Source organism: Tursiops truncatus, chromosome 1, assembly GCF_011762595.2.
Source record: "Tursiops truncatus isolate mTurTru1 chromosome 1, mTurTru1.mat.Y, whole genome shotgun sequence".
Lineage (NCBI taxonomy): Eukaryota > Metazoa > Chordata > Mammalia > Artiodactyla > Delphinidae > Tursiops > Tursiops truncatus.
Genome location: NC_047034.1, coordinates 148,298,451 through 148,317,108, shown reverse-complemented (window position 1 = coordinate 148,317,108; position 18,658 = coordinate 148,298,451). Strand labels below are relative to the sequence as shown.

The 18,658-nt window shown below is 41.9% G+C and overlaps 1 protein-coding gene across 6 annotated transcripts in view; it reads left to right on the top strand.

Moving 5' to 3' along the window:
• ST3GAL3 (ST3 beta-galactoside alpha-2,3-sialyltransferase 3) overlaps positions 1 to 18,658 on the top strand; it is a 236,812-nt gene that overhangs the window by 637 nt on the left and 217,517 nt on the right. The window contains exon 1 of one of the 6 annotated variants that reach the window (XM_033867822.2): positions 17,241 to 17,601. The exons of the other annotated variants lie outside the window; for them this stretch is intronic. The gene's annotated coding sequence lies outside the window, so the exon portion shown is untranslated. Of the gene's footprint in view, positions 1 to 17,240; positions 17,602 to 18,658 lie in introns of those variants that run through there. 6 annotated transcript variants of the gene reach the window in all.

Genomic DNA, 18,658 nt, shown 5'->3' with positions numbered 1-18,658 from the left:
TTGCTTCCTTTTCTCTGGCATTTCTCCCCATTGTTTGCCCTGTGATTTTGTTTGCAGGAGGAAATGTCTTAGTGATGAGAGCAGGTTTGATTAGGATAGTCTGCCACGAACATTTTGAATTCCTCTTTGCAACAGTGCTCGTTTTTATGATTCCTTAGTAGACCTCACTTATGTTTGTGTTTCCCGCACATAGGAGGAAGGAGAGAAACGTGTGAACTGACTCAGTGCAATTAATTGAGAGAGGGACCAATGAAGGCAGCTGTTATTTTGTTAAAAACAAAAAAAAAAACAAAAAAACAACAAAAACTTACCAACTTTTCTGTGGATACACTTTGAATTAACTATACTATGGCTAGTTGAACAGGAAGGTAGAAAAAAAGCACTTATTGGATTCATGAAAATAAATAGACCGCATGGAAAATTAGGTTATTTCTAAGTCAGAATCACCTTGGAGTGATGATCATTTAACTGTTGGGTATACTGTTGGGTCAACAGGGTTAAAAGGAAGCTGTCACAAAAATTTATGACCGAAATGGTATTTTCAAATAATCTCTTAAGGCAATAGCAGCTCCTAAGATTAAAGATTCTTAACTCACAGATATTTTGAAGTATTAAGTGATGAATCTCCCTATTTCACATGTCTAAATGTCTAATCAGAGTTTAATAAAAGTAAATTATTAATGAGAAAAAAAGATGTGCATATTCTTAGAGACTAAGTGACTTTGGGTCATCAATAAAGTGTCTATCAAGTACATATTGTATGCAAGGCAGTGCAACTGTGGGGACCTCACGACCTGTATTGTATGAGACTTGTTCTCATGGGCCTATGAGATGGTTGTGGGGATAAAGGGCACACAAGAAAATGATCACTAACAAAATGGTCTCTAGAATTCTAAGATAGTAGGTCTATGAAAATTCTGGAAAAGGAGAAATCCATGTGTTTGAAGAAGGTTTCACAGGAGAGCTGAGGCTTGAGTTGAGCCATGAATGGGTAGGCCTGGGTGGTGAAGAGGAAGGAGAAGTGAGGAAATGAGAAAGTGAGGATGGGAAAGGTGGCAGGGGAGAACCCAAAACTCTCATGGGTCGTTCCAGGGGGCTCTTATTAGAAAAAGTGGGAGATGAGGTTATACAAAAAAGGCAGGTTGATGGCATCAAATCAGGAAGTAACTTTGTCCTGGGTGGAGCAAAGGGTAAACAAGTAGTAGTACTTCAGATGAAACTGGAGCTAGCTATTAGAAAAATAGACAGTAGCACTTTATGTGCCCTTGTCACTTTTCTGAGTTACTTTAGCTATTTAGAATAATGGTCCTCTCAGCTACCCAGGATCTGCACCTCAAGAATCATTCTTGCCTTTCTTTTCTTCCCCCTTGTATTAAGTTGGTTGCCAGGTCTTGTTGCTGCTACCTCCACACTATGTCTAGCTTCTTTCTGTTCCTACTGTCATCACACTGATTTGGGGCCATTGATCCCATTCCCTCAAATTACTGCAGAAACCCCCTAGCTTTCCCCCCCACCCCTTCCATCTATCCTGTGTACTGTCATCACTTGCAGGTATCTCAATTCCCCAGGCTAGACTTTTATTTATTATTTTTGGCTGAGTTGGGTCTTTGTTGCTATGTGCGGGCTGCACACGGGCTTTCTCTAGTTGCAGTGAGTCGGGTCTACTCTTCGTTTTGGTGCGTGGGCTTCTCATTGCGGTGGCTTCTCACTGCAGAGCATGGGCTCCAGGCGCACGGGCTTCAGTAGTTGTGTCTCGCGGGCTCTAGAGCACATGCTCAGTAGTTGTGGCGCACGGGCTTAGCTGCTCTGCAGCATGTGGGATCTTCCCGGACCAGGGCTCGAACCCATGTCCCCTGCACTGGCAGGCAGATTCTTAACCACTGTGCCACCAGGGAAGCCCCAGCCGAGACTTTTAATGGCTTCCTACCGTCTGTTGAATTAAGCACAGACCAGCCTAGCCTGGGCAGTATGGGTAAACTCATTTCTTGCCATTCCCTTAGATTTTATTATATTTTCCAAGTTTGTGGAACTATTTGCTCTTTGTTGCTGTCATGCTCTGTTGCTTTTTCTATCCTAAATGACCCCCTTGAATCTCTAATTGTTGGTTCTCACCCATGTTTCAGGGCCATTTGATTGGAACTCTCTTTGTGAAGCTTTTCTGTACTTTTCTCCCTATCTAGATGGGACTTGTTTCTCCTTCAAACCATTATAACACTAGAGTCTGCCTTTTGCCCCAATTGCCAACATAAGACTGCAGCTTTTTCAAGCCATCGGCCATCTTCTTCATTATCTAGCACAGTGTTTTGTACATAGGAGGTACTTGGCAAATATATTTTATATTGAACATAGCTTTGAACCAGGATAGATGCAAAGAAAATTCTTTGTGCAAACAAAGTGTCCATCATAAAATCTATAAATGAAGTTATTTGTGTGAGATAATTTGTTACTGAGAGAGCTGGTGTATTGGTCTGGATAGCTTGGATTAGGCTTCATTAACAAAAACCCTTAAGACTTCAGTGGCTTAACAGAACAAAAGTTGACTTCTCATTCATGCCACATGTCCACCATGACTGCACAGGTAACTCTCCTCCTCTCAGTCACTCAGGGACCCATGCTGTTGGAAACTCCATCTTAATATGGTGTTTCCATGATCATTTTGATCGAGTGGAAGATGGTGATCAGGGGACACTGGACTTTCAAGTTTCCATCCTGAAGTGGTACCTGTCACTTTCATTTCCATATCATTGGCTAAAGCAAGTCATATGGCCATGCCTAACTTTAAAGAAGGGCAAGGAATTGCTGTCTTAGCATGTGCCTGGAAAGCAAAGAGCCAGAAGTAACTGTTGGACAGCAGTAATGACTGCTACATCTTCTTTGAGTATCACGGCCCATAGAAGATTAGAGGTAGCGAAATCAGATGGGCTACTAGAGAGAAACACATTGACAGTAGCAAGAAATAATAGCTCTAACTAGGCGTGGAATGAGGGTGGATTGGAAGTCAGAAATCCATTACAAGCACTGTAATGCTTGTAATGTAACAGGCCGAGGCTGTTGATACGAGGGCAGTCAGTGATTTTCCAGTCATAGCACAGTCATTCCTGAAGGCATCACTATTTTACAGCACCCTCAGTGATGAACACAGAAATAGTCCTGAGGCATCCACAGAAAGTTCAGTTATATTCAGGATACACAATTTAAAAAGCAAGGAAGTGTGTACTAACTCAAGGTACATTTTCACTTGAATGGTTAAAAAGGATCCTAGTTCAACCTTACTGGTTTAATTGGGTTTAATTGAGGCTATAAAACTTTGGCGCTTGGGGAGGAGATTTCGCTTTTAACAAAGAAAGTGAAACCTGGGTTGAAATCTTGCTCCTGCCATCGATTATCTAACAGTGAGCAAGTGTCTGATTCTGAAGTCCAAGTTGCATCATCAGTGAAATGCGTAGGGTGGTTATGAGTTCACTTTATGTAAAGTGCTTTGCCCAGTTCCTAGTTCAAGGTAAGGACTCATGATTATGATTATCAACGTCAGCAGCAGCAGCAGCAGCAGCAGGATTTGAAGAAACTTTGAGAAATCAGGTAAGGAAATCTCAGGATTTCCCCAGATTTTCCTACCTTTTCCCACTTCCTTGGCATCCTGTCACACCTTTCTTTCTTTTTTTTTTTTTTTGCGGTACGCGGGCCTGTCGCTGTTGTGGCCTCTCCTGTTGCGGAGCACAGGCTCCGGACGCGCAGGCTCGGCGGCCGTGGCTCACGGGCCCAGCTGCTCCGCGGCATGTGGGATCTTCCCGGACCGGGGTACGAACCCGTGTCCCCTGCATCGGCAGGCGGACTCTCAACTACTGTGCCACCAGGGAAGCCCACACCTTTCTTATTTTCACATTTATTCTATTTTATTTTGCTTGGTTGTATATGTGTCTGTGTCTTCTACTGTACTAGGCCCTCTAGTCACCCCATAAGTAGCTATTGAGCATGAACTGTCTGCTAACCTCTGTGCTAGGTTATGGCATTACAAAAACAAAAGGCATATCCCGGGCCTCAAAGAGCCTTTAGTCTGGTAGGACCAGAAACCAGTGAACCTGTAGTGAGAATACATTGTAACGGGCTATGTTTGAGGGTCCTGTGGGATCTCCTAAAAAGAGAATCTGATGCCACACAGGGAATATAAATAATGGTTTTCCAGAGAAGCTCACACCTACGTAAGTCTTGGATCACTAGTTAGTAGCTGGGTAGATGTGGGTTTAAAAGGCTTTTCAGGCAGGAAACAATGTGTAATGGCCTAGAAACACAAGAGACTGTGGCTGCATTCTGAAGATGCTTGAAAGGCAGGAGAATATGGTATGTTTGGGGAGTGTGTGTAGGCTGCAGAAGTTAGACTGAAGCTTGTGAGTTCAGGAGTTTATTGTGATGAGGAGGAGGAGCCACTGAAGGGTTTGAAGGTAGGAAATGACTTTATCAGCTTTGCCTTTTAGGAAGATCAGTGTGTGTGGAGGCAGCAGAGGAGTGAATGTCCTGAATGTCAGAGTTTTTGATCTCAGGACCCCTTTATAAGTTATAAAAATTATTGAAACCCCAAAGAACTTTCATTTTATGGGTTTTGTCTATTGATATTTAATGTATTAAAAGTTACTGAGAAAATTTTAAGTCACAAGAATACACAAGCACGCATTCCATTAGCTGTGAGGACAGTGATATAGTCACATGTCATCATGTGTTACATAGCCTCTGGAAAACCGTGCTGGACCCTTGGTGAGAGAAAGAGAGTGAACAGGGCAAATAATGTCTGAGAATTACGTGAAAACAGTTTTAAACTCGTGGATCTGAAACTGTGCACCTCAGATTGGGATTGAACCCATGTGCCAGGACTCAAACCCAGCCTAAACCCAGATTGGGATTTGAACTCATGTGGCTGGGACTCGAACCCGGCCAAAAGCCACAGTCTTCCAACTGAGATCACACACTGGTTTCAGGACTTAATGAAACTCAGGTTCTTGATGTCTCATCGCAGAAAGAATTCAGTGAGAGACAAAGTGATAGGTAAGAAGTGGGTTTATTTAGAGGGAAACACTCCACAGACACAGTGTGGGCCATCTCAGAAGGTGAGAAAGGCACCAGGGTATGGGGTTGTCAGTTTTTATAGGGGTGGGTGATTTCATAGGCTAATGAGTGGGAGGAGTATTCCAGCTATTTCAGGAAGGGGAAGGGATTTCCAGGAATTGGGCAACCGCCTACTTTTTAATCCTTGTGGTCTGTCTTGGAACTGTCATGGTGCTTGTGGGTGTGTCATTTAGCTTGCTGATATGTTACAGTGAGCGAATACTGAGGCTCAAGGTCTAGTGGAAGTCGACTTGTCCCGCCATCTTGGACCCATTTGGTTCTAATCAGTTTATGTCATGTTCTAGAGCTATGTCATTCTTTCAAAGGTTGTGCCCTATCCCCTTCCCTCCTGTTTCAGATCCACTGAAAGGGTCTTGGGGACTGTCTGGGGTCCTTGGACCACAGTTTGAGAACTGCTGGCATGTAGATATGAGAGTTTTTATAAATGACACTTTTACATCTTTTTGGCAACAAAATAACGTAAGGATGGAAACACTGCCAAACATCTGTTGTCAAAATGCACTCAACGTATTTTCTTTAAAAACAAACAAACAAACGAACAAAACTAGTTTCTAGCTTTTGTTAAGACATGTTCTTCACCTTGAAAGGGCAGATGTGTGTATTTTGGAAAATCTTCTAGGTGCCATACTATTAACAGACATTTGTCATCCCAGAAAAGTTTAGCAAACTTGGAACACCAGTATGTTTGTAAAAGAAGAATATACAGCTGCTCTTTAAGTTCTGGAAGTCTTACACATGCTTGGCCAGATGATAACCAGAGAACTTCTTTGAGGCACAAGAGTTTCATGGTTACTCACCATCTCATTGTCAAGTTTAGTTATGATCCTATTTATTTAAAATATGATCCAATTTTTATGAAATTAACCACATTGATGTCACTTAATGCATAAACTGCACTGCATCACGAAGCAAATGGTAATTACGTAATGGTACCATTACCCCCCACGCTCTGGAACTTTCACACTTTTTGAGGATTCTTTCTGAACCTCATGTGCCCCAAGATGTCTGACATAGGGATTGTTTGAGGAGGCCAGTGTCCACTGAAATTAAATATCAGAAAAGTTTATAAACAGGAGTTCTGGTATTTTCTTTTGTTACCTTGGTGAATCTTTGTGTGCCTTTGAGATGTCTATTCTCTCTGACAGTGAATGGCCTGGGCTGTTACAACAGCCTCTTCTTGCTCTTGCTTGGCCTTTTCCAGGCTGTCCTCTGTATTGCTACTCAAGTGATCTTTCTAAAATACAGATAAGACTATATCATTTCTCTGCTTACTCCCTTCACTGGTTCTCCATTGCCAGTGGGATAAATTTCAGACCCCTTAGCATGGCATCTAAAGCCTCTCTACCTTTTTACTGCTTCAGCTTCTTCATTGAAGCTTTTCTGGAACCTCACAGACAATCATAAATTTCCAGCACCTCATAATGTCTGTACCTGTTTAACTACATGCATCACACTGTTCTCGAGGGCAGGTACCACACTGTGTTCCTACTGCTATACTCAGGTGTGTAGTAATGGCTTCTGCCTGGACTGATAAGATGGCATAGCTTCCATCGTGGTTCCAGCATAGTTATTCTGCAATATTATATATTTTTCCTTGCCCTTTTTAAAAAAAGATATGAGCAGATAAACAATGTGGAACTACTACATAGGCCTAAGACATCTGAAGTCTCAGAGACATAATAGCAATGAAAGGGAACATTTATCTTGTATTTTCTAATGATGTATTTTACACATACAAGAACAGAATAATATGATGATACCCATCACCAAATCTTAATATGCCATATTACGTCAGTTTTTTTTTTTTTTAAGAAACAGAACATTACAGTTCCAGTAAAAGCCTCATGTATTTTTCCCTGGTCTCCTCCGTCCTTCACCAGAGAAAACACTATCTTGAATTTAAAGTTTTAAACTTCCCATGCATGTTTTTATGCTCTTGTGGTTTTGCTACATGTTGTATGTCTATATGCCATGCACAGCAGGGGCCAGCAAACAGGCCGGCAGGTTTTATTGGAACACAGCCATGCCCATGTTTAAGTATTGTTCTTGACTGCTTTTGTGCTGCAACCTTCTGTTTCCAGTTTTCTGGACATGCTGCCGTCTCCCAGCCACCTTCAACACCAGTCCCCACCATTTCATCTCAGCTGGCCCAAAGCAAGATCATCTTTTCAAATATTCCAGTTGCATTTTCTCAAGACTGATTGGAGTCAACTTTTCCAAATAAAGAATTACGTCTAGAAGCTTGTCCTCTGAACACACCATTAAAACAAATAATCAGAAACCCAATAAAACCAAACATTAACAGCTCTTATTCAGAAAGGCTTTTTGTTTGTTTGTTTGTAAAAACAGAAATGAACTAAAACATGCAAAACTGAAAGTTCTGTTTCCTTGAATTTTTACCCCTCTCCCCTAGGCTTTTTTCTCAGCTACTAATAAAGGGAACATCTGACCAGGGACAAAATCTTTGCAGTTTTACTCTTCTGCCTTCCATTTTTAAAACCTTAGTGTAGATATCTAATTTGTACTCAGAAAGTCACTGACTGCCCATGTTACACAAGTCTAGGTCCAATGACTTTCAGCAGGTAGAGTTTAATGTAAGGACTATTAACTTTAACAGTGAATTGGAGTAACGAGATTAGCTAGTAAGTAGTAAAGAAATAAGCACTTGGAAAGATGCTCAACATGATTAGCCATCAGGGGAATGCAAATCAAAACCACAATGAGGGGCTTCCCTGGTGGTGCAGTGGTTGAGAGTCCACCTGCCGATGCAGGGGACACGGGTTCGTGCCCCGGTCCGGGAAGATCCCACATGCCACAGAGCGGCTGAGCCCATGAGCCATGGCCACTGAGCCTGCGCGTCCGGAGCCTGTGCTCCGCAACGGGAGAGGCCACGACAGTGAGAGGCCCACGTACTGCAAAAAAAAAAAAAACAACCACAATGAGATACCACTTCCTACCCACCCACTAGGCTGGCTATAATCAAAAAGACAGGTAATGAGTGTTGGCACAGGTGTGGAGAAATCAGAGCTCTCATACACTGGTGGGAAAACAGTGGCATTTCCTCAAGTAGTTAAACATAGAGTTACCATGTGACCTGGGTATATTTCACTCCTACATATATACCCAAGAGAAATTAGAACTTATGTCCCTATAAAAATTTGTACATGAATATGCATTGTAGCATCATTCAGCCAAAAGGTGGAAACAGCCCACATGTCCATCAACTGACAAATGGATAAATAAAAGATGGTCCATATAATGGAATGTTATTTGGCAATAAAAAGAAATGAAGTACTGATGTGCACAAACCTTAAAAACATTGTGCTAAGTGAAAGAAGCCTGTCACAAAGGACCACATATTGTTTGATTCCATTTATATGAGATATCTATAAACATTTGCCTATTCTATGGAACAAAGGAGTTTAGTAGTTGCTCAGGGCTGGAGGTTTGTAGGGGATGACAGCTAAGGGGCGTGGGGAATCATTTCGGGGTAATAGAAATGTTCTAAAATTGATTGTGGTCATGTTTGCACAACTCTGAAAATACTAAAAGCCATCAAAAGGTATATTTTGAATGGGTGAGTTGTATAGTATGCGAATGATATCTCAATAACGCTGTCAAAAAGCAGTAAAGAGAACTCTAGAGAATATAGAAACAGATCCGAGGAGCAGCCGCCACCTCAGGGATGAGCTAGAGAGCTCGACAAAGAGCTCCCCAGGCCGAGATTCAGACTTTGGTGTGGTGGACATGACAATGGCTCACTGGATTGCAGATGAGCCACTGTGATGCTGCATGGTGGAGCTTGCCAGAAATCTGCCGTCTTGGGTACTGGGGAAAGCTGTTTACAGAGAGACGTCCCACCAGAGGCACTTTGCTGCAAAACTGCCCAAGAGAAGTGCTGAGGGAAGCTGTTGGCCGCTGCTCACTGCTGGCTGCTGTCCACTGGAAAAGTCCTGTGTGCTGCAGGAGCCTACCTAGAGGAACACACTGGAACACACTAGAACCCAGAAGCCATGGCTTTCCAGCACCGTCTAGTGACAAAGCTTGACATCCTGTCAACTAGCAAAAGGAAAATATTTAAAGGGCCCAGATCCATTTTCACAGAGCAAGCAAAAAGGTTGAATTTGGAGCTAAGAGGCAATAAGTCTGTAATCCACACAGCGGGTAATCGGAACCTCGGCATACCCTTAGCTTTTTAATTCCCTTTGCAGATCTTCAGGTTATCCTTGCCACCTTGGCTATTGGGGCCCAGAGAAGCTGGGACTCTGTATTTTGGGGCCAACTTGCCCTCAGCCCAGTTCTCTCTGATTATCCATTTTTGCATATCTTTTTTTTTGTTCTGTATCCTTGGTTCTCTTTTTCAGACATCAGTCATACCTATGCTGGATCTCCTATGACAACTATTGTATTTTTGTTTTTGTTTTTTGTTTGGGTTTGTTTTGGTAAATCCTTTTAAACCTTTTATTCTTTTTCATTTTATCTTCCTCATTTTTTTTTTTTTTTTTTTTTTTTGGGTAAGCGGTCCTATCACTGTTGTGGCCACTCCCGTTGTGGAGCACAGGCTCCGGACGCACAGGCTCAGCGGCCATGGCTCACGGGCCCAGCCGCTCCGCGGCACGTGGGATCTTCCCGGACCGGGGCATGAACCCGTGTCCCCTGCATCGGCAGGTGGACTCAACCACTGCGCCACCAGGGAAGCCCTTTATCTTCCTCACATTTTATCCACCAGGGCCTTCATGACTCTTATTGTGTTTTCAGTAGTTCTTAATTGTTCTCTTTCATCGAGGCTTTTGTTTCTGTGGTGGTGTTATTTTTCTTTCTTCACTTTTCCTGAGTGTTAAATTTACTTTAAAAATGTTGTTTCACTATTTTTTCCCTGAGGCTCTCACTTTAATCTTGGCCCTTAGTTACCGCTTGTTTTTTAGAGCCTTTTGGGAGTGGCGGAGGGGCTGGTAGAACCTTTGTTAATGATCTGTATCCATCCTGTGACAAAGTTTTTTCTGTTGTGTGCTCTTCCTTTACCACACTTCCCCTTGACCCTCCCCCTTCCCTTCTTCCACTTTTGTTTAGATTCTTCACTGGTTACGTTTCATTTTTGTTCAGTTGTACCATATAACTTCTTCAAATGAAAAAAATTATATGACTGAAGTCAGATCATTTGGATTTGAATCCTCAGTCTGCCACTTACTAGCTCTATGATCTTAGATAAGATAATTTTACCTCTCTGTGCCTCAGTTTATTCTCTATATAATGAGAATGATAACCTTGTAGGATTGTTGAGAAGATTCAGTGAATTAAATCATATGAAACTTTTAGAACTGTGGCTAGTCTGCAGTAAGTACTATGTGAATATTAGCAATATTGATTATTTTATCCCCTGCATTGATGTGCAATTAGAAAATACACAATTCTTCTGCATAGAATAATGTAATATATTACATGTTAATTAACTACTTAAATCTGCTTAGTCATGCATAAAGTCTGAAAAGGAAGTGTACATTCAGCAAAACCATTTAAAAAAATTGATCTTTTCAGTAACTTGTTCAGGAAGCTGGGTAATAAATAGTACGTAATAGTTTCTAATTAGCTTGCCTCAAAAGGATTCACAGGAGACTTGTTCAGGAAATACTTTGTGGCTTTTGCTCTGTGTAATTTTGTCATAATTGAGTTCATATTCATTATGGCTGCTATTTGAAGGTCAACAAAATTCTAACATTTCAGACTAAAAATTTTTGCTAGGTATAGTTTAGAAAGTAACCACATTGTAGGATGTTTTAGAAATGACAGGAGTTTGGTGTACTTTGTTTCAGTGAGTTCAAATTTTTATGTAATTTTCTTTTATGGCTAATTAAAATAACCTAGTTTTTTGTACCTTTTTTGAGCAGACTATAAGTGACTGAACATTTGGTCAGTGAGCAGATAGTTTTTGAATATCTACCAGGGATGCAATGGTGAATAAAATAGACCTGTTCACTGCCTGGATTAGCCAGAATAAAATTTTAAGCAAATTACTGTAAATACTCCTGAGTATAAATGCATTATGTAATGGATGGGGGTATACGGGTGCTGTGGGAATTTCTAATAGGGAGACCTAACCTAAAGTGTGGAGACGGGTAAGGCTTCCCTGTGGGATTAACTTTTAAGCTGAGACTTAAAGGCGGAGTGACAGTTGGCTAGGTGAAGTGGTAGGGTCAGGAAGGCTTCAGCCTGCCATTAGGAGACAGGATGACAAGTTCAAAACACTGACAGGCGTTCATTGTTGCAGACTCACAGAGGTAAGGTGGTAAGAGATGGTAACAGAGATGGGAGGAGATGTGGGCAGGGGCCAGATCATGCAGTCTTATAGGCCCTGTTAAGGGGTTTGGGACTTTACCCTAAAGACAGTGGGAAATTTACAAAGTTTAAACCTGAGAAGAAAATAGATCCACATTGGCTGCTATGTGGAGAATGAATTGAAGAGGATCAAGAATGAATATGGAAGTACCCAGAGGAAATGAAAACAGGATGAAGTATACATACACACCTGTTTATCACAGCATTATTCACAATAGCCAAGATATGGAAACAACCCAAATGCCCATCAATAGATAAATGGATAAAAAAAGATGTGGTACATATACACAATGGAATACTTATTCAGCCATGAGAAAGGAGGCTGTCCTGCCATTTGTGACAACATGGATGGACCTTGAGCACATTATGCTAAGTGAGATAAGTCAGGGAAGGACAAGTACTGCACAACATCACTTACATGTGGAATCTGAAAAGCAAACCTGTACAAAAGCAGAGAGTAAATGGAGGTTACCGGAGGTTGAGGGATGGGGGAATAAGTCTGATGACGGTTAAGGGTAGAAACTTGTAGCAAGTCGTAAACAAGCCATAGAGATCTAACATACAGTATAATGAATATAGACAATAATATTGTACCATAATGTAATGTGATAAATGTTGCTTAAATGGCGGTCAGATTACAGTATATAAATATATCAAAGTAACACGCTATACACCTTAAATTTACAAAATGTAACGTCAGATTTATCACACACAAAAGAATGGACATGGGAGGCTTATTAGGAGGCTATAGTTGTAGCCCAAACAAAGGGTTATAGTGACTTGAAATACGATGGTAGCAGTGGAGATAGAGGGACAGATGGATTTAAGAAGTATTTAAGAGGTAAAATTCATAGGGCTGGATGGCTGATTATATACGGAGGGTGAGAGTGAGAAGGAGGGTAGCGTCAAGGATAATTTCCAGGTTTTTGACAGAAGCACCTGTGAAGGTGTTGCCTTTTATTGAAATAGTGAATACTGGAGGAAGAGGAGGGTTTTTTGGGAAGTCTGAGACATCTGTGAAACATCTAGATGATGATACAGAAATTAAATAAATGGAGTTCCCTGGTGGCCTGGTATTAGGATTCTGGGCTTTCAGTGCTGGGGCCTGGGTTCAGTCCCTGGTCGGGAAACTGAGATTCTGCAAGCTGCACGGTAAGGCCAAAAAAAAAAAAAAAAAAAGTTAAATAAATGGACATGGAACTTAGAAGAAGTATCTGGATGGAATATATAAAATTTGGGATAAGGATGGTAATTGTAATCATGGAAGTGGAATGAGATTGCCTTGGCGATATCTGTGGAATGAGAATATAAAAAGCCTGAGACGGCACCCTAAGCTTCTCTCTACATTTAAAATTGTTCGTGCGCTCCCTCTCTCTCTCCCTCCCTCTGTCTCTCCTTCTCTCTCCTCTCCCTCTCTCCCTCTCTTCCTCTCTCTCTTCCCCGCTCCCCTCCCGCTCCTCTCCTCTGTCCTCCCTCCTCTGTGTCTCTATCTTTCTCTCTCTCTATACACACACACACACACATTATGTCTTTAGTATATATTACTTTTTGGAATGTGTACAAATTATATTAATTGTGTTTAGAGTTGGGGGAATATAATTAGAAATATATTAATTTATTTTATCATTAAACAAACACTTCTTGAATGTGCTGTGTACTAGGTGCTGTGCTGTTATATGTAGGTGATTCACAGACCTAAGTTATAGATAGATTCTGCTTTCAAATTGTATGCTAATTCCTTACAGAGACAGAAAAATAGATAAGATATTTTACAGTTGCTGTGATAGAGGTAAGCATTGGGTGTTTCGGGGACACAGATTGCCATAGTGTCGGGCAGTGTTTAAGGAAAGCTTTCTGAAGGAGGTAAGACTTGAACAGAGTCCTAGAAGATGAGTTGGTGTTACTAAGTAAAGAAGACAAGAAAGAGCTCTTACCACCACACTGTACGCCTCTTATAGTTTCAGATGCTGTAGAAAGGTCAAGTCATGGGAGGACCCTGGTGTCCAGTGGCTTTGGCAATTAAGAGGTCAGTGGTAAACTTAATTGAGCGACAGGTAGGATTGGAAGCCAGATCAGATTGTGGTGGGTGGAATGGGGAGTGAGAAGTCAAACTCCTCTAGGGCAGGGTCTAAATCTGATTGTCTTAGTGTCCTCTGTGCCTTGCATAATCCCTGGCACTTGGTGTTTGTTACATTAGTTTTGAACAGAAGAGAGACAGATCCTTCTCTGAGATAAGATGAATGCATGAGGAGGGGATGAGTCCAGCTGCTGCCTTCCCTCTACATGCTGAAGAGAGTTTGCTGTGAGCACTTGTAGCTCTTTACCTGCGTTTTTTTTTTTTTTTTTTTTTTGCGGTAAGCGGGCCTCTCACTGTTGTGGCCTCTCCCGTTGCGGAGCACAGGCTCCGGATGCGCAGGCTCAGCAGCCATGGCTCATGGGCCCAGCCGCTCCGCGTCATGTGGGATCTTCCCGGACCAGGGCACGAACCCGTGTCCCCTGCATCGGCAGGCGGACTCTCAACCACTGCGCCACCAGGGAAGCCCCTGTGTGCTTCTTTTTTATGGCTGTGCAGGGAGGCCAGGTACCCTCCTGCAGCCAGAAAAATTCTCTGCATTCATCTGTTAGTGTTCTTATGTTTTTATTCTGGTCTTTTTCTTTCTTTCTTTCAACGTTTTTCATTTGTAACTATATCATAAGCATTTTTCCATGTCATTAAATTTTTTCATAAACAGCATCTTAATTGGCTGCATAACATCATTTGATGTTTATTTGAACATTTATTTGCGCATTTGGTTTAAGTTTTTTTCTTTTTTAAAAACTTTTAATTTTGAAATAATTTCAGACTTACAAATAAGTTGCAAAAATATTACAAGAACTCCCATATATCCTTCAGCTAGTCTATGGTGGTGTCTATCAGGTTTCTGCATTGTAAAATTACTCTTTTCCTCTCTGTAATTAATAAGTATCTTGTGGGGAGATACTTTAAGATGATATAATACTCCATTTCTCAAAATATTACTTATTAATTTTAGCATCCTTTGATGTTTCATAGCTGAATTATTACTAAAATGATTGCTAAATAGTGATTTTCTAATTACATTATTCTACACTCATTCCACTGTAAGGGAGAGCTTTTTCCTCTCCTCACTTATTAAATTCTTATTTAATGGGTCATCATCTGTTATTATCAGTCTAACTTGCCCCAGACCTGGCCATTAGGAGTCCCTCAAGCTGACTGCATTTTCCTTTTCACATGGCACTCTTTGAGCACTTTCCTACTTTCAGGCTTATCTTGATAGTGCCTTCTCTGCCTCAGCCCTGGAATCAGCCATTCTTCCAGGGACCCCTGGTTCCTATTACATAGTGGAGAATAGTATTTAAAAACCAAGATCGAGGTGCTAGGTGTGCTCATTGCTTCTGGGATATGATTGCTGCCAGGCCCTTTCAGTGGACAGAGCTAGGGCTTACAAGCATGTACATACACAAAAGCACACATACACTGTCCACATCTATAGTTATTTTTATATTTTTGTATGTGTATATATTGAAAACCATCAGTTCACGCTGATACCTTCAATTCCAATACAACCCAAAAGGTTTATTCTAGTTTTTCTTTTTCTACATTTTCAACTCCCTTCTCCATCACTGAGAAATCTGGCTCCTGTTAGCCTCAGTATATTTACTTATTTGGTCAGTCCCTTATCACCTCCTGCCATACCCCCAGACTTATCATGATGGCCTGATGCTCCTCCCCCTCTTAACTCCAGATATATGTGCCTACCTTGCTTGGCCCCTAAAGCCTAATGGCTTTTGAATTAAGTTATTCAGAAAGGAAGAGAGGGAGAGAGCTCATTCCTTTTAAGATTTATTTTTATTTTTTATTTATTTTATTTATTTTTGGTTGCGTCCGGTCTTAGTTGTGCACGTGAGATCCTTGTTGAGGCACGTGGGATCTTTCGTCATGGTGTGCAGGCTTCTCTGTAGTCGTGGTGTGCGTGTTTTCTCTCTCTAGTTGTGGCATACGGGCTCCAGGGTACGTGGGCTCTGTAGTTTGCGGCACGCAGGCTCTAGTTGAGGCACGTGAGCTCAGTAGGTACGGTGTGCGGGCTTAGTTGCCCCGCGGCATGTGGGATTTTAGTTCCCTGACCAGGGATTGAACCCGCATCCCCTGCATTGTAAGGCGGATTCTTTACCACTGCACCACCAGGGAAGCTCCCTCATTCCTTTTTATGGCTGCATAATCCTCTATTTTGTGAATACACCATAGTTTATTCAATCCTTACTGAAGGGTTTTTTTCTCTTATATTACAAATAGTGCTGCAATAAGTAGCCATGTGCATAAGTCTTTTTGTATTTTTGTCAGTGTATCTTTGGGATAGTTTCTTAGAAGTGAGATCATTGGATTAAAGGGTAGAAGCATGTATGGTTTTGTTAGATACTGCCAAATCCCTCCTACCACCAGCAATGTATGGGCGTTCTCCCCACAGCCCCCCACTAGAATGTGTTGTCAAGCTTTTGTCCTGGCAGTGAGTTTGAAACTGCATCTCTTTCCGAATATCGAGATGTTATACTCCTCCTTGTCTTGGAGGTTTTGGCTTATTTTAAGCTCTTACTTGCTTCTTTGTATGTCACCCACTTCTGGAGATCAGCTTCCTGTTTAGGCTGTTTGTTCTACTTCTTTATTTGAAAATCTTTTTCCTTAATGGAAAAGTCAGAAATAAAATAGGTGATTAGTTCGCCATTCTCACTGTCATGTCTGTTGAACAAATGGGTAAATTCGTTGACTGACTGACGGTCGTGTGTCTGCCAGAGCCTTAGGTTGAAGTCACAGTATGGCTGTGGCAGTTCAGATGTCACATCTGCATTCAGGACAGAAGGAGGGGGGAAGGGCTGGGAGCAGCCACTTCAGTCCCCTTTTAAAAGGGAAGAAAAATCTTTCCAAGAACCACCTGCTTTTTGTAGGCAGGCTGTTTATACCTTAAATTTCTCGTTTTTGTCAGAGGATTGGACAGAGTACATGTCCTTTGTGCTACTGGAAATGCAAGTCTCCAATTTCTATTTCACTTTGAAAACTTTGTACATTTATTACTTGCATGAGTACAAATATTAAAGTTAAATATACAAATACATCGTGAAAAACACCCTCTCCAAACCCACTTTTCAGACGTAATTACTGTCAACAGCTTGGTGTGTATTCTTTTATCTGTGTACTTCCTTCTTAACCTTAATTTTAAATATTACTGTCGGGGGCTTCCCTGGTGGCACAGTGGTTGAGAGTCCACCTGCCGATGCAGGGGACGTGGGTTCGTGCCCCGGTGCGGGAAGATCCCTCATGCCGCGGAGCGGCTGGGCCCGTGAGCCATGGCCGCTGAGCCTGCACGTCCGGAGCCTGTGCTCTGCAACAGGAGAGGCCACAACAGTGAGAGGCCCGCGTACCGAAAAAAAAAAAAAAAATTACTGTCTTCCTTGTTTGTTACCACCAGTATGGGGCTGTACATACATTCATATATGTACTATTCTACAAGATTTTTTTTTCACTTAGTGGTATACTCTAGCCATTTTTCTATGTCAGGACATGCCTGTGTGTCTCATTCTGTTAACTGTTACATCATATTCTATACTTTTTATTTTCCTGCCTTCATCAATCCATTGTAGGGTTTCCCTGGTGGCGCAGTGGTTGAGAGTCCGCTTGCCAATGCAGGGGACATGTATTCGAGCCCTGGTCTGGGAGGATCCCACATGCCACGGAGCAAATAAGCCTGTGCACCACAACTACTGAGCCTGAGCTCTAGAGCCCATGAGCCACAACTACTGAAGCCTGCATGGCACAACTACTGAAGCCCGTGCGCCACAACTACTGAAGCCTGTGCGCCTAGAGCCCATGCTTCGCAGCAAGAGAAGCCACCGCAATGAGAAGTCCACGCACCGCAACGAAAAGTAGCCTCTGCTCGCTGCAACTAGAGAAAGCCCTCGCGCAACAACGAAGACCCAATGCAGCCAAAAAAAAAAATGAAAATCCATTGTCCACCTTCTTTCCTCTGTGTGCTGGTGGCTGACCTCTACAAACTGTACCATCTGGGCTTCCTTGCCTTCTGGCTTCCAGTTGGGATCAGCTGATGAGAGACACTGATGGGTATCAGAGGACCAGTGGTGAGAGAAGTCAGAGTATTTATTGTCCCCTACCGTCCCTTGCCATGGACGTAGTAGCAGATGTGTTCCTCTGTGGCCACTGCTCCTGTTGGCTGGCCTCTCTTCTCCAGCCAGCTCTTGCTGGGTTCCAGTATCTCCCTTCTTTCTCTTTGCCTTTTCAGCTCCAAGGTAGAAGTAGCTTCCTATTGTTGCTAGTTCCTGGATGTGTCACTGCCCCTGGGTAGTTCCTCTAACCCTACAAAAAATCTTGTCATTAATTCCTTTGGTTAACTCCTTTTCATGTGCTGTCTACTTCCTGCCAAGACCTCAGTGATAGCAATGATATAAATATCATTGTGTACATTTACCATAATGTATTTGTCTGGTTCCCTATCGATGGACATTTGAGTTGTTTCTAGTATTTTGCTCTTATAACCAGTGTTGCTAATAAACATCCATGTACTGATACTTTTAAAATAGTTACTCTTGGAAAAAAGTCATAGAAATAGAAATGTGGAGTCAAGGTGTGTGAATGTTGTAAATTTCAACAGATACAGGTTTCCCCTGCTATCTGAAAGTAGAACATTCCTCTGAAACCTTTCGGAAGCCAAAATGGTAGAAAGTGAAGAAGCGAATACCATTAATTTATACGGAAAACTTTCTGAGTGTTCTCAGATCCAAAGAATAACTACCAAATCATGCCAAATAACAGTTAAAACCTAAAATAACACTAACGTATATTAAAAGCAGGAATGACATGATAAATACATAGCCTGTATAAAATAGAAATAATGTATTTATGGTGTAGTTTCCCTCACCAGAGTCAAGAAGACAGCAAGCACACTGGAAGGCTAAGAGGTGGTGGTGATGGTGTGTTAGGCTGAATCATTGGACGTTGGGTTGGTGGGAAGTATAGGAGACTAGGGTGTAGGAAAGAGGGGAAGAGGGTCATTTCTCAACATCTCATCATTGTCTGAATCCATCAGACCAGGCAGGTCACTTATGTCTACACCTTCTATGGCTGTCTGCCTTGATGTCAAAGGTTGAGGTTCATTGTCTGCTGTGGCTGATGTGACAG